We start from the raw sequence: 14240 nt of genomic DNA on the forward strand, positions 1-14240 counted from the left end.
GGTGCTGGGGCTGTGGGGCCAACACACGGGTGGCACAGCCCCATGGCAGGAGCAATGGTCTCCTGGGGAAGGAGGAGAAGCAGGTGGGGCTGCCAGGGCTGGCACAGGTGAGGAGGCAGAGCCCTGATGGCAGGAGAGGGTGATTCGCTGGTGGAGAGAGGGAAGCCCAGATATAGCTGGGTACGAGGGGTGGGCAAGAGTTTGCCCCTTGTCTCAGGAGTAGGCAGCCTGGAGCTTGCAGGTAGGTGGGGAGTAATGACTGGGCTGGGGATGGAAAGGGCACCTGAAGAGGTGAGGCAGTGGCAGGGAGCTGGGGGCTCTGTGTGTGCTTGTCCCAGTGTCAGAAAGCTGGATGCTGCTTGGGGAGGAGGTTCCTCCAAGAGAAACTGTAATAAGCCTGTAAGTTACCTTAGTTTGAGCTCAACTTGGTGGCTTTTGTGTTAATTTAGAAGCTATCAGCTCTCCTGCGTAACCACTGGCCTCTTTTTGCAGAGGTTTGACTCAAAGAGTTGGGTTGTAGGCATTGAGTATGTGACACTTCATTTGTGATGTGCTTTGCCGTCCTTCATCTCAATGCACTATTAGTGATAGTAATTGTGAAACTTCAAACATTTTGAGAATGTCCCACATGAAAGCTTCTGTTTTGATATGTGAGAAGCAGAGTTATACCAAGGCACTTCCCCTGCTGCATTCTCTGCCTGAACCTATGCCCAAGGCCTGTGGCCTGTGTGAGATGATTGTAATACCTGTAACCCAGGATAGCCTCTCTCTTATTAATATGTGGATGGTTCGTATGAATTTCCATCATCTGCCACTTTGCCCAGATATAAATTGACTCTGGTGGGTGGGAGGGAAGAGATAGAAATTTCCATTCGCCCCAGCAGCAGGATTTTGCATTTCCTGTAGCCACTGTGTCTCTACAAGATGAAACGAAGTCTTTCCATTCGGTGAGTGGAAACTTCTGGCTTCTTCCTCTTCCTTTGGTCTGGACACAAATGAACTTGCAAAAACAATGCAAGATAGGCATGGGCCAGTCTCATGTCTTCCTTGTCCCTTTGGCAGCAGAGACATGTCCCCTTTCTGTGGTGCTGCAGCCAGGATGCTTGTGGAGCTGGAGTGTGGGGATCCATATAGGTCAAGGGGGAAATCCAGGCCTGAGGTGAGATGTGTAGGTGGAAGGGGACCACCCAGCTGGGAAACATAAGAAAATGAGCCCTGCAACTTCTTGGCATCTCTCATTTAAAGAGAATTTTTTATTTCTGGGTAGCTTTGTAACAACTGTGGTGATCTCCCCACGTGGCACGGAAATAGCACTGGAGCAGCGTCACTGGGGTTTTGTGCTGCAGATGCTAATGCAAAATTAACGAGAGCCAGAGGGACTGCCCTGACTAGGGTTGTTTCCTAGCAGACTAACACCACCCAGCAGCTGGACCCTACGGACCCTAATTTGAGTGCAAGACAAGTGCCACCTCCCACTCCAGGCTGTGTGAGGAGATGGGCTTGTGCAGCTGGGTGTGCAGCCACCTCTCCTCCGCCTTTTTGGCATGGCGCATATTTCTGCCTAGGTGAGGAATGGTACTCATCTCAAAGCAGAGGCTTCTGGAAGCTGCAGGGTGGTCGCTGGGAGGGGATGCCAGCAGGGATTCTGCAAACATGCTGGCTGCCAAAAAATGGTAGCAATTGGAAAACTGCCTGTCAGGAGGCTGGATTGGTATTTTTAAACTGACCGCTGACAGCAATCACAGCTAAACTAATCTTGGTATGCCTCTTCTTGCAAGTGCACAGATGACAGCCTTCTCTCAGCCTGGTAATTTGCCAGATTAAGGAAATCTTTCCTTTTTTTTTTTTTTTTTTTTGGTCATTGCTAAATTTCTGCTGTTAGGTATTAAATAAGGCAAACTTCACCTGCTCTCCACTGAAAGCTTCAAATTTTGGTTTCAGTAGAGACCCAAACACTTCCCCCCATTCTTCTTGTGGGGATTCACATTGAGTGAGTCCTGGCCGATGCTGTGCTCGCTCGGGGAGGCTGCAGTACTGCCTAAGCCACTTTGACTGGTTTCATATCAAGGGGTTGTTCCTTGTTCCCCAGCAAGGAAGCCTCCTGCTGCGTGTAGCCCCGTTTTGGGGGTGGCGGACAGGGACGTGTCCCCGGGTGAGCGGCTCCCTCTGCCGTGCGCCGCGGGGCTGCTGCCCCCGGGACAAACCCGGGGCTGGGAAGGGGGAGCAGCTTCGGAGGCTGCCCCTCGGGTTTGGCTGTCACTTGCTGCCTTTTGTTTTGTCCCCTCCTGTTGATGCGTTGCGTTTTAGCATCTGAGCTCTCCGTAAATTTTCTAGTATTTTAATACTGCTGGGAAAAACTTGATTTGAGAAGTGCTTGTACAATAAATAAAATGCAAGATCGCGAACTTCGGTTTTGCCGGCGCTGTGGGTGCTGTGTCGGCTGCCTTTGCTGCCGTACCGATGTAAGTGCTGCAGCTCCTTCCCGTGGCTACTTCTCGCACAGTCCCTGCGGCAGCACTTTCAGGCTTGCTCTGCTGAGATCCCCATCCCATCTAACTTTGCTTCGTGATATTTCTCTTGTCCATTTAAATCCTTTGACTGGAGTTTTAAGGAGTGGAGATTGTCCACGGGCAGAGGACAGTGTTTAGCTGGGTAGGATTTTGTGCACAGCAAAGCGTGGCCACTTGCACCAGTCAGGATTTGGTGACATCCTTGTGGATCCTGAAGCGTGGTAATAAATGTGAATTTCTGTTATGTAAATGTTTCTGCTTTGGGCGACTTCCTCCAAACGAACTGCACTTGAGAGGTGTCCTTTCTCTGTGCCTCTCAGCCTGCCTGGACTCAAAAAGCCACGCAAGGAGACTGAAGCACTCCTTGGGGCTGGGGTGCTCGGGTCTGACTCTGCCAGGACCAAGGGCTTTTCCTCTGGACTCCTGAGTGCTACCCAGGGGGCTTTCCCTGCTTGTAAAAAAAAAAAAAAAAAAAAAAAAAAGGCATTTCAGATTTAATAGTGAGAGCAGTGTGATGGATGGAGGAGAAGGGAGTGCTCCTCAGCCAGGTGGGCTCCCAGCACTGCTCCTGCAGGTTTTTGTTGCTGTCTGGGAAGTGGGACTCCTGCTCTTCCAGAAGGCAGCTGCCCATCTCACCAAGTGATGTGAGATGTGTGGGGGTAGGGAAGAGTTCCTGCAGCTGTGCCCTGCTCTAAATTCTGTGTTGTGATGAAGCTTTCTAACTCATTACCTGTCCCTGAAAGTGTTTTAGGCTTCTTTCTGGCCTCAAAAATAGTGCGTTACTCCTGATGTCGCTGAATTTGGGGATGGGGGAACTGACACTTGCTGCTAGCAAGTAGTCTTCATGTTGTATTTGATCCCTGTGCAGGCTGAGCCCGGCGGCTGCACGAACCCGGCCCCGCTCCGCCGCCAGGGCGCGCCCGCAGCCGCTTCTCTGCAGCTCGGCTCCTTCCGTGCCACCAGGGGCTGCCCAAAGCAGCCCGAGCGCTGAAACCCCACTGCCCGTGCATTTCTGTTACTTTCTTTCCCCTGTTTTTAAGTGCCTCTGGTTCACCTCTGCATCCTCTCCATGGTGCTGTTCTGTGCTGACCACATGTGCTGTGCTTTTAAGGGGGTAGAGGGTGTGGAGACAGGCAACTGAACCCCTTTTCCCTGGAAAACCAGGGTAGGAATTCCAACAGCAACTAAATTTCTTTGAAAATCCTTCTGTTATAATTCCCAGAGCAGGCTCTGCCTTGAGGGCTGGGGGAAAAGCAAGGCACAGGACAGAGCAAGGCACATCAGGTCAAAATGTCTCTGGAGTGAGATTTATTTAAAATTCAGTAAGTGAGTATTGTTCTTGTACTATGCATTTGCTTTTTTCTGAAGAGCAGGAAAAGATGTCTGTATCCTTCTGCTGTGAAGAATAGCTTCTCTTTCTGTGGCTTCAACTTGTAATGTTAGAGTTTCCTCCTCAAGCTTCCTCCAGGAGCTGTTTCAGCCCCAGATGCTTTGCATATGTGGGAAAGGCATGTGTGTGTTCAGGGATGGAGCACCTTGGTCTTCCAAAACTTTAATCGTCTTTCTATTGGCAGTGCTGCTTATGAATTGATTGCTACTTATATGACTGAAAAGGTGTAAAATTAAAAGTGAATTTTCAGAGCTCGTAAGGGTTACTGCAAGAAATGTGTATGTGAGCATCAAGATCAAAGGACAAAAAGGGATCCTCAAGCACACTTCTCCCTCTTCCTCTTCCCACATCAAACCTTGAGGTTCTGGCCACTTGGCACAACTCTTAGCAAATGCTCACTCTTGTTTCTGAAGGAAATAGCAGTGGTGGGGCTTTACTGGCTGCCTGTTGATTGGCATTGTCCTAAGGGTTTTGAACCTGTTGCTCAGTTTCAGTGGCATGTGAACATGAAGACTTAAGGTGAGGAAGCAGCCATGATGTGAGGCACACTACCTGGATGATACCTATTTACAAAAGGGTACTGACTTCAGTGAGGCTGAAGTAAATAGAAGCAAAACCAAAGGTCAGGGCAAAGACTTGGATTTACAGTTTTCCTTGCATGAGTGTTGCTGAGGAGAGGTTACCTACCCCCCATCTGTCCTCTGCAAATAAGTCACCTTAATTTCAAAATAAAGCTGCAATTGTCTCATATGGCTTGAGAGGAATGCTAATCATCAACCTGTGAGTTTCAGGGGCTACTGCAGCTGAGATTATTTATCCCATCATTTCTCACTGGGGCTGTTAAAATTCAGGCTTGTCCTGGGTGAAGACAAGACAAGCTACTTCTTGAGTCTTTCCATAATGCTAATAAGAAGCAGCAGACACTGGAAAAGAGCCTGAGGAAGAGAAATTGGCTCTGGACAAATATTCCATGTGTGCTTAAACTGAAGGTATCCCTAATGCTGCTCTGCCCTGCTTTCTGCATCACTCCAGAGCTTCTGTCTACAACCTTTCTCTAAGCCTTTAGTGCCTTGTTATAGGGTTGAAAAAGCATTATACATCCATCCAGCCATTTTTTTTATTGTTTATATACTTTCTTGCTGAAACAAGACCTTTTAATGAGCAGTTGGAAGTTGTGCATCAAGTGAACTTGAAACTTATTGATGTTTTTTAAACTCCAGCTAAATAGCTCATGGGGCCAGGTCAAGGGGATGGAAACTCAAGTCAATAATGGGACTGGGAAGGAATTCACTGAAAAAACAGCTCTTGTTTGCTTGCTTGAGGAATGATGTCTCAATGAAATGGAGGTGTGGGGATGAAGAACAAGCAAAGCCCCGGAGGGGACTGTGCCTGGTGTCTTCAGGTGGCTATGTAGGGAGGAAGGGGCTCCTGCACTGGGAAGGCCACAGCTCCTGACCCCAGCATGGCCAAGCACCCTTCCAAGGCTCCTGGGTTGGGCATGGCTTCTAAATTTTAAACAGAAATGCTCAAAATAAAATACTTTATGGTAAGTTCTGCAACAGAGCAGTCTTGTTTTGGATTCTCCATTCCATAGGGAGCTCTCACATCCCAAAATCGAGGGAAAATGCAGGCTTACATAAATGGTTCCCCAAATGAAGTAGCAAAAAAACGGATGTTTAACATGGGGGTCTGTGTCCAAAAGATCTGATAGAAAATAATGTATAATAGCAGAATAAATGACATATTCCTCAGACACTTCCATTAATACAGGTAGCATATAAAACTTGATGAAAACCTCTTTTGATTGAGCAGCATAGTGTATATATGTATCAGTAGAGGTAATTTTTCAGTAACTAGGTACAATAGTGTGACAACCAGCAGCTATAGCTGCTGACCTAGCTAGGTAAATATTGCATCTGGTAACCAGATTGTGTCCATATAGAAGGCATATGCATGGATTGACAAGGATGTGTTTAATAGTACTGTACTCGGCAAAATTCAGATCACTCTGATTCTTTTGAAATTATGTATGAAATGACTAAAGTAACTAAACAAGACCCAGATACAATGCCATAGTTCAGCATAAAACGAAGTGTTGAGTATGCCACAAGGTACCAGTGTCCCCTGTACAAGATGTCCTTGCTTTGTCAAAGCATTTTTTTTACTGTATACAGTGTGGGATGCTACAGAACTTGCAGTAAAAGATTTGGAAACAAGTCTGTGATAGCAACTCAATTTTGTTGTTGTTGTTGAACTAAGCTCAAAAGACTCAGGTGAGATACAAAGTGGGTCCCAAGTTGTGCAAAGGTCACACTGAGCTAGAATGCCATTCTCTTGTGAAAACAATCTGGTTTGTTGCTATCCATCTGATCAGATGCAAGCTATTACTTGTTTAAGCAAATCCTCCAGGAAGTTCAGAGCTGGAGCTTAGCCAGGCTGTGCTTCCAAGGAAGAGAAGTTCATAAGAATTCAAAGGAAGGAAATGTGAACTTGGGTATAGCAAGTATTGGTATTAAAAATATCTCCAAGTATGTGGTTGTGTAATGGAGAGTAGTCGATCACAGCTGAAATACAGCTTTTGCAAATTTATCGATTAAAAACAAAGTCTCTGAATAAAACCGCATATATCAGAAATGCAAGCTTCAAGACACTTCAGATGCATGGTTGTGATTTCAGCTAGGATCAACTTGACTATTCAGCTTCATTTATTGCAAGCTATTTGTCAGCCAATACTAGTATTTTATATTTTATAAAAAATGTATGTATTTTAATGGTCAGAAATACTTTGGAGTGCTCACCTGAACAAAACATCAATCTTTTAGAGGGGCAAAAGAAAAAGCTCCTGTATTTCAGTGGCAATAGCAATCTAATGCAAGCAGTCCTTGCTTTAATCCACAGTGAGGCAGTCATGGTTTACCTAGTGTGTGACTTGCTTTAATCTGTTTAGCACGTACACAGGGAAGCAATGGAAGTTTTGCAACATGTATCGCTATTCCAGAGAGAGTCATGGCTTGGAAGTTTTTTCACACATGTAAGTTAAATCTGCTTGGTAGCACTGAGTGCAGCCTTTTGTCTGCATTATTAGTGGGGTCTGTTAACCACATGCTTTTCTTTAAGTTGTGGGGAAATGATTATCTGTGCCTTGCTAGAGAATTACTGCTTACACTAGGGTTTCACTGGAAAGGATGGCTGGGCTGGGGCATAAAGCAATGCTTCACTTAACTGCTGGGCAACGATGAGCTGCACTTTTGGGGGCTACAGGATGTGCTGCTTTGAAGTGGCTGTTTGAAGGTGTGAGTCCAGCAGTGTTTATGCAAGGGAGAAAGCTCTTGGTAAAATTCCTGAATAGGTGTCATGGAAATACTGCATGGCTTTCTGTGTTCCACAGCACAAGACAAGGTTTTTAGAAAAGGTCTGGGGTCTTTAAAGTAGAGGTTTGGAGGGACAGGTACAACATTTCTGAAGGGAAACCTTGGTCTTCTGGTAGTTAGTTGGTGTTAGCATCCTCCTTTAATAGGAACATTCTTTCATGTACATTCCGTGTGCACTTCCCATAAAGCATGGGGGTAGTAAGAGAAAATATTTTCTTTTATCTAAAAGCAGTAGCCAGGAAGCAGCAAGATGTCCTGACTCAATTACTTGCTATAGTTTAATTTTGGAAGAAAAGAGCAGTCTTTCATTTGTTGGAAACTCACAAAGCATCCTTTAGTACAGCGCCTTGTTCACATTAGGCTTTGCACTTGTTATTTACTCATGCTGGCACATATTAGAACTTGCCTGCTTTTACTGCTGCGAAGAGACTGCTCTGTTACATGGCCCTGGTTTGAGCATGAGTTAGTGCTTGTGCTTTGGGGTGCTGATATCTTTCTCACTTCATGCTCGGTAGCACAGCTTAGAGCTGTGTTTAGATTTTCTCCAGGAATTCAGCTATCCATATTTTGGGGGTGGATTTTCAAATGTGAGTAAGCTGGAAATAATTGTTGCAATGTTTTTTTTTCAAAAGAAAAAGAAATAGATGCAGCATAAGGTTATATCTTTGCAAGAGAAAATCACTGCATTCGTGCTTCTACAACTACCAACTCATATTACATATTAAATATGAGCTTGCTGAACAGATTTAACTTGCTTGAGTTTGAATTATGTCAAATTGTTGCCTTGCATTAAAAATATCCAACAATGCGTGACATGAGATAGATATCTTTTCATGAGACCATATGTCTGATTGCTTGCCTTTTCCAAGTTGTAATCTGTTTATGCTCCAGTACCTCACTGAGAAGTGTGCAGTTGTGCTCTGTGCCGATATTGAGCCTTCTTCAAATAAAAATGTTTCTGGGCAAGCAGAATTTCTTTGGCACTGTGCACCATGAGGGGCTGGGGGTCTTCTATCACTAACTCTTTAGAAGAGAGACTTGTTTCTTCTATTTACATTGAAGGCATCTGTTGACATAGTGTCTGCTAAACTATTGTGTTTTACAAAAGGACCTCATACTTGAATCTAGACCTGGAGGCTTTGTGATGCTACATGGTATGGAAACATTATGAACTGGTTCCTGTCCCAGGTATTCGTAATCAAATATTAGAATGAGGTAAGAGACTATCTACTCACAATTGTGACTATTTTATTACTAAAAATACTAGAAAAAATGCCCTCAGAAAACTTCATGATTTAACAGTATCTGGCATAAAGAAGCGTGTTAAAGAGTCTGTTTTTCTGGCTCTAAAAGTCAGCTCTGTGATTCAAAGTACTACGGTGCCATGTCTTGTGAAATGTATCTGTTCTATTAATACCTCATTTTAATAAAGTGGAAAGCACTGAAAACTGTCTGAGGGTCAATAGCTGTCATATTGTTTATTGGTATTTACTCACTTGCCTCTGACACAGTATACTTCTAATTGGCAGGCAGGCAAATGAATTGGCTATAATTCTTCTTGCAGTGCTCTCAGCAGGTTGCAAGGGAACAGGAGAGGGAAGGAGAAGCTCAAATAGCATGATGCCTAGGGGGAAATAACAGGACAGAAAGCCCAGAAATTGGAGCTGAAAGAAAAAAGGAAGATTCATGGGAGGGAGAACCATGTACGCAGAAAGTTCCACTGCAGGGATGGTAGCTTGAGCAAAGACATTGGGAATGACCTTCCCTGTTCCTCAGGGGACTGACCTTGGTCATCTTTTCTGTGTGGGATCTCACTGAAAGCAGTGAGAAGCTGAGTCTGCAGCTATGATAGGTCCAAATTGTGGAAGGTTTGATTTTGTTTTAAATTGTCCACAGTGTTGTGGCAAACCTATGCTACCCTTGACATTCTTCACACTTGGATTAATGTGAAGAATGATGAGTCCTCCAAGCAGATGTATGGAAGAAAAAAGTCAGGTCTTCCATGTGCATCTCCATTCCTCTTTAACAGATTTTGAGTTTTGAGGTGCATTTTTTTGATAACTACACTAGGAATGAAGGGGCAGATTTGATAGGACTTGGATGCAGTCTTTGACCTAAGGTATGAATTGTTTCTTAAATTTGACAACAGAAAAACAGACGCATTTGGCAATTGGCTGTTGTGTCTTGCTGAGCCTTGGTGCATGGAGGGATTTCAAGCAAATGTAGCGAGTACCCACTGGAATACCTGGCTGCTCCAGTGTCAGCAAGGTTTAATGGGAGCCAGCCTTCTTTCCTGGAAGGAAAAGCATGGAAACAAACACAAAGCAGGTTCTGCTGGTGATACTGGCTGTTTTAAAAACAGAAAAGAGCATAAAGAAAGAAAACAGATCCTGCTCTGTGGGTAAGGAGAACTGGGGGGCGGGGAAGGGGAAGCACAAGAGGGCTTTTAGGAACTCTCCAGAAATTCCAGTTAACCAGAAATCCAGATGTGGATCAGCACTGGATCCATATGCTAAGGAAAATGTATTTCAAAAAAAAGCAAGAGAAAAAAATGGTGCTGCAAACTGAACTCCTCAAACCATAGTGCTCAACTTTTGGTTCCCGTACTTGAAAATGCCTGCCAAAGCCTTATAATGTTTGTTTGTTGTGATAGTTACCACTGATATCAACCATTCTCTTTCACTACCCTTTATCCCCGAGGAAAATAAGAGCTGTTTTATTAGTGGAATTTGGTGGGGTATCCTCTGGGGAGGCAGCAAGCAGACCTTGGGCGGGGGTGGGATGGGGGGGACAATGCTGTGTTTACTGCCCCAGACACTGCTGCTTGCTCATTTCATGACTTACAGACTTCCAGAAGGGAAGCAGGCCTTAAGGAAAGAAATAACTTTTCACAGACATAACAGGCCTCAGAAGATTAGCCTGTGTTACTTTAAATTTGATTAAACTCATGCCAGGATATTGCTTTCAGATACTCCGTTTGAGGGGAAGGTGGTTTAAGAAGTGTATGGAATTTGGGTCACAAATTAACAATTTTCCCATTGTTCTCCTTCCTCTCTGGTTAATAAGCTGCAGCGTGATTTGGAGAACTCATCATGTACAACAATTGCAGGAATAGCCCACATTACAATCCGTTGACTCTACCATGCAAGATGCACGCTGCTTGCAATATTCCTTCTGCTTTATCTCAGTCCCCAGCTGTGTAACCTCTGTGAGGAAGACTCTTAGTGAGCATAACTCTACAGGTGATGTGCTTGTTTCCACTGCTGTTCTTTTCTGATTTGTCCCAGTATGAGCAACACTGAAATCAACATGTCAGCTGCCATTTTAAGTCTGTATCTGTTTTGCTGAGAGAAATTTTATTGCCACCGTCTATCATCTTTTTGTAAAGTTTGGAAATCTCAAAAATGTGCTAAGTTATACTAGGAAAATGCTTGTGATATAAAGCTGCTTCATCCCATTAAATTTTCAGGTATACTTTCAATACTTCTCCAGGAAAAAATAGGCAAGGATCCAGGTAAGCTCAGCTGAGGTTAAATTGTGTATTTGTGGCAGAACATACATTCAGCTCTGGTCTCTCATAGCAGAAGCAAATATCCTTTTTCCTAATTTTGAGCAGTTACAGAATCTTATTGTCTTTTTAAGGTGTATCTTGGATGGTTTCCATTAGGCAGAAGCAAAGCTCACCATGTTAGAGTGTGGGAGGAGTGTAAGAAAAGGAAGAAACAAAAGACATTTTTCACACCCCCTGGAAAGCTCTCAAAGAACGGAACTATTAATGCACTGGGAGGAAAGTATGAAGAAAGTGCACACAGCTGCTATCAAGTAAATTGTGCAGGACTGATCAAATGACAAAAATGTTGGAATACGCTTCAGGGACTATAACTGCAATGCCAAAGGAAATCTGGTAGAAGTTCCATAGGCAAGCAGGATATTTTTTTCTAGTTGATGAAAAACTGTTCTGCTGATGTATTCTCAGTCCTAAAATGACGTGCAAGCTCTCCCTGCTGCTGAATCCTCCCCTATGCAAGCTCTTACTCCAATGTAGAAGGGCTTACAACATTCAAGAAAATGAAAGTAGCGCCAATATTAGGCATATTCTGGGCTCACAATTCTGGTATCCATTTACATGTGGAATTTCCAAATTGTGGGAATTCAGGAAGCTCAAGTTCTGATGTACTGTCACAAAGTGCTTTGTCTTGTTCAGGAGGCAGCGCTTCCACACACCTACTATGCTATGGAGGGGCTGAAGGAAGGGTGGTTTATCTGTTGACATGTAGGCAGCTGGCACTCAGAAATGTGAAGAGCCTCTTGGGGTGGAGCTGGAATTAGCAGCTGTGTGCAGGTGGTGACAGTTCTGCAGATGTGCCCTGGGAGGGAAGACATGTTTCTGAAGTAATCGTACCTTCTGCAGTGTTATGCTTAGCTTCCAGTGCTTTTCTGATAGCCATTCCTCTGGTGCTGAGACCCATAGGAAGAATAGGCAAGGATTTTTGTTAGAGATGCAAGCTTTCACTTGCTGAACCACCTGAACTGAAAATCCAGAAGTCAGGATGCAGTGGATGCAAAATTAAATAAAAGAAATCCTGTTTAAACATAATTGAAAGCAAACAACCAAAATATCGTGCTACTTTTATGGTGAAAGTGCTCAAGCAGTCGAGCGGGTTGTTCAGAGAGGTTGTAGAGTCTCCATCTTTGGAGACTTGAGGTTTCAGATATTCAGGTTAACAGAAGCATATCCTTGATTTAAAGGCTCCCTTTCTGGTGATGGCTTCTATATAATGAGTTTACAGGAAATGGAAAAGCCCCATTAATTCCAAAGTTCTTGGAGTGAGATCCTGAATGCCTGCTTTGACACCTGAAGCAGGATTCCCATGCTATCTAGGTGTCTAGATCAAAGACAGCAAGCTACAGTATGCACTCAGTGGCTGCATAAAGATTGATGTGTAAAACTAAGCTAGTTCCTTCTTGTTTGTCCCCAAAGTTCCTTGCATGCAAAGCTGGATGTGCAAGCATGCACACAGGTAGCCCATCCTGGAGAGCTGGGTCCCTTGTGACAACCTGGGTGCCTTTAGGACCTAAAGGTGAGGTCGTGTTTGTGGCTGGAAGCTCAGGAGGGGCTGATTCCCCTCAATATGCTTGGAGCACTGCTACTGGCACACACACTGAACGTGCAGCACACTGCCTGTGCTTCTCTGATGCATAAGGGTGCAAAAGGAAGCGATGCTCACCTCTTGCGTAGTGGCTTGGTAACTACCTGTGCCTTCTCTGTAGGAGGTGATAGCTCTGTGTTCAGCTATTTTCAGTCTGTCTTCCACTTTCCAGCAGCATCTCTTGTTCACAAGCTGGGGAACTGTCCAGGCTGGATCTGCACTCTGGGCTAGTTCTGCAGCTTGGAGTAGAAATCATGAGATCAGCTGATGGCTAAGCCAAAGCAACCATCATATTGGTCATAACAATAGGAGCTGTATGTATATTCTGTATGGATTATTAACACTGGAGTATAGATTTTGTGGAGTAAGCATACTCAGTGTTTGTAAACTGCTATCAGCCTTCAGCGCTGTGCTGGAAGGACACCTATCTGATGTTAGCCTGATACAGGACTGAGGCTTCCAGGCAGAATTGCAATCAAGTCAGCAGTTCTGTGTGTTTTCAGGGGGGACTTGAACCTATTGGGTGATGTGGGAGGGGGTTACCCTTCCCTTCTTTCCCAACTGCAGTAACCAGTGATAAGACAGTTAATGACAGTACAATGATAATCCCTTTGGCATATGGATAGGCTGAATTCAGTATTTCTGTACCTCGCATTCCTTTTTATTTGTAACAACAACAAAAAATACCTAAGAATTGTTCTTAGATGTTTTTGTAATAGCTGACATTCTTCAAGGAAGATTAATAAAGTTGTGTCTATTGAAAGCATGCCTTTTCTAGGCACAGCTTAAGGCTTCTCCATTTATATTCATGAAAAGAGTCTAATTCAAGGTGGTCTCTAATAACAACCCTTGCTGCACTTCGGGGCTGACTTGTAAGTTCAGTACTGCAGCAATAAATGCACATAGATATCAGGTCTGGTTGGGATTTTAGGTGAGAGAAAGAGGGCAGTTATCTCTTGGAAGGCAAGAAACTCAGCGATTTAAAAGGCAAATAACTACAAAATTGCATAAAACTAAGCTTGTTGTGTAAGTGGTACAAAGTCAGATCTGCTGTTCATTCACTAATACCAGAAGCACTGAGCTTATGTGAGGATATAGCTTATAAAAACATTGTACAGTTTGGAGTTTATACTATATTGTTGCTTTTCACTCTTTTTACAGTCAACGCACTCTGGCATTGACTGGAAAATTGTTGTTTGGTTTGTGGTATCCTGGTGGAATTCATTTTACCACATCTGTTCACCTGATGACTATCACCTCGGTTATCCACTGCATGCAGAGCCACAGAGCTAAATACATTAATTTTAGCATGTTGAAATGAGATTTAACAGGCTTGCTTCCTGTACTACAGATTAATCATTCATCCCTAACTTTAAAAGAAACTTAAATATACATAGATCTTTCACTTATTGGGCTTTAAAAAGATAAGCATTTGAAAGTTGTGAGGGTGATTTGTATATGATGTAAACATTCATGCTTGCAGGATGTGAGCCAAAAGCTAAGTGGAGTCAAAAAGAAATCACTCAGTTAAGTTACTTCATAAGTGCTTATTGAATTTTTTCTTTATTCCTTTCTGAAGCAAATGGGTCTGATGTAGGGGAATGACTCTGGTCTCTTTGTCCTTTAATTGTAAAAGTAACTTCTCATATTACATTCCAAATGGACACCATGAATTTGTGTAATATTCTTTCAGAAAAGAGACTTGATTCTTCTATCAGATTCAAAGGAAAATGGGGATTTACATGAAGAATATTCCATTATATTTTTGATTGTTTTTTTTTCCCCTGCACAAACATAAAAGCTCCTAGTACCCCAAATC

The 14240-nt window shown here is 43.7% G+C and overlaps 1 long non-coding RNA gene across 1 annotated transcript; it reads left to right on the forward strand.

Annotated features, from left to right (window-relative positions):
- The first annotated feature begins 206 nt into the window (after positions 1–206).
- LOC110354098 (uncharacterized) lies at positions 207–13431 on the forward strand. Its single transcript, XR_003496380.3, has 3 exons — positions 207–241; positions 8380–8486; positions 10914–13431. It is a non-coding gene; the product is annotated as an uncharacterized lncRNA (long non-coding RNA).
- The last annotated feature ends 809 nt before the right edge of the window (positions 13432–14240 follow it).

This window comes from Anas platyrhynchos, chromosome 3, assembly GCF_047663525.1.
Source record: "Anas platyrhynchos isolate ZD024472 breed Pekin duck chromosome 3, IASCAAS_PekinDuck_T2T, whole genome shotgun sequence".
Lineage (NCBI taxonomy): Eukaryota > Metazoa > Chordata > Aves > Anseriformes > Anatidae > Anas > Anas platyrhynchos.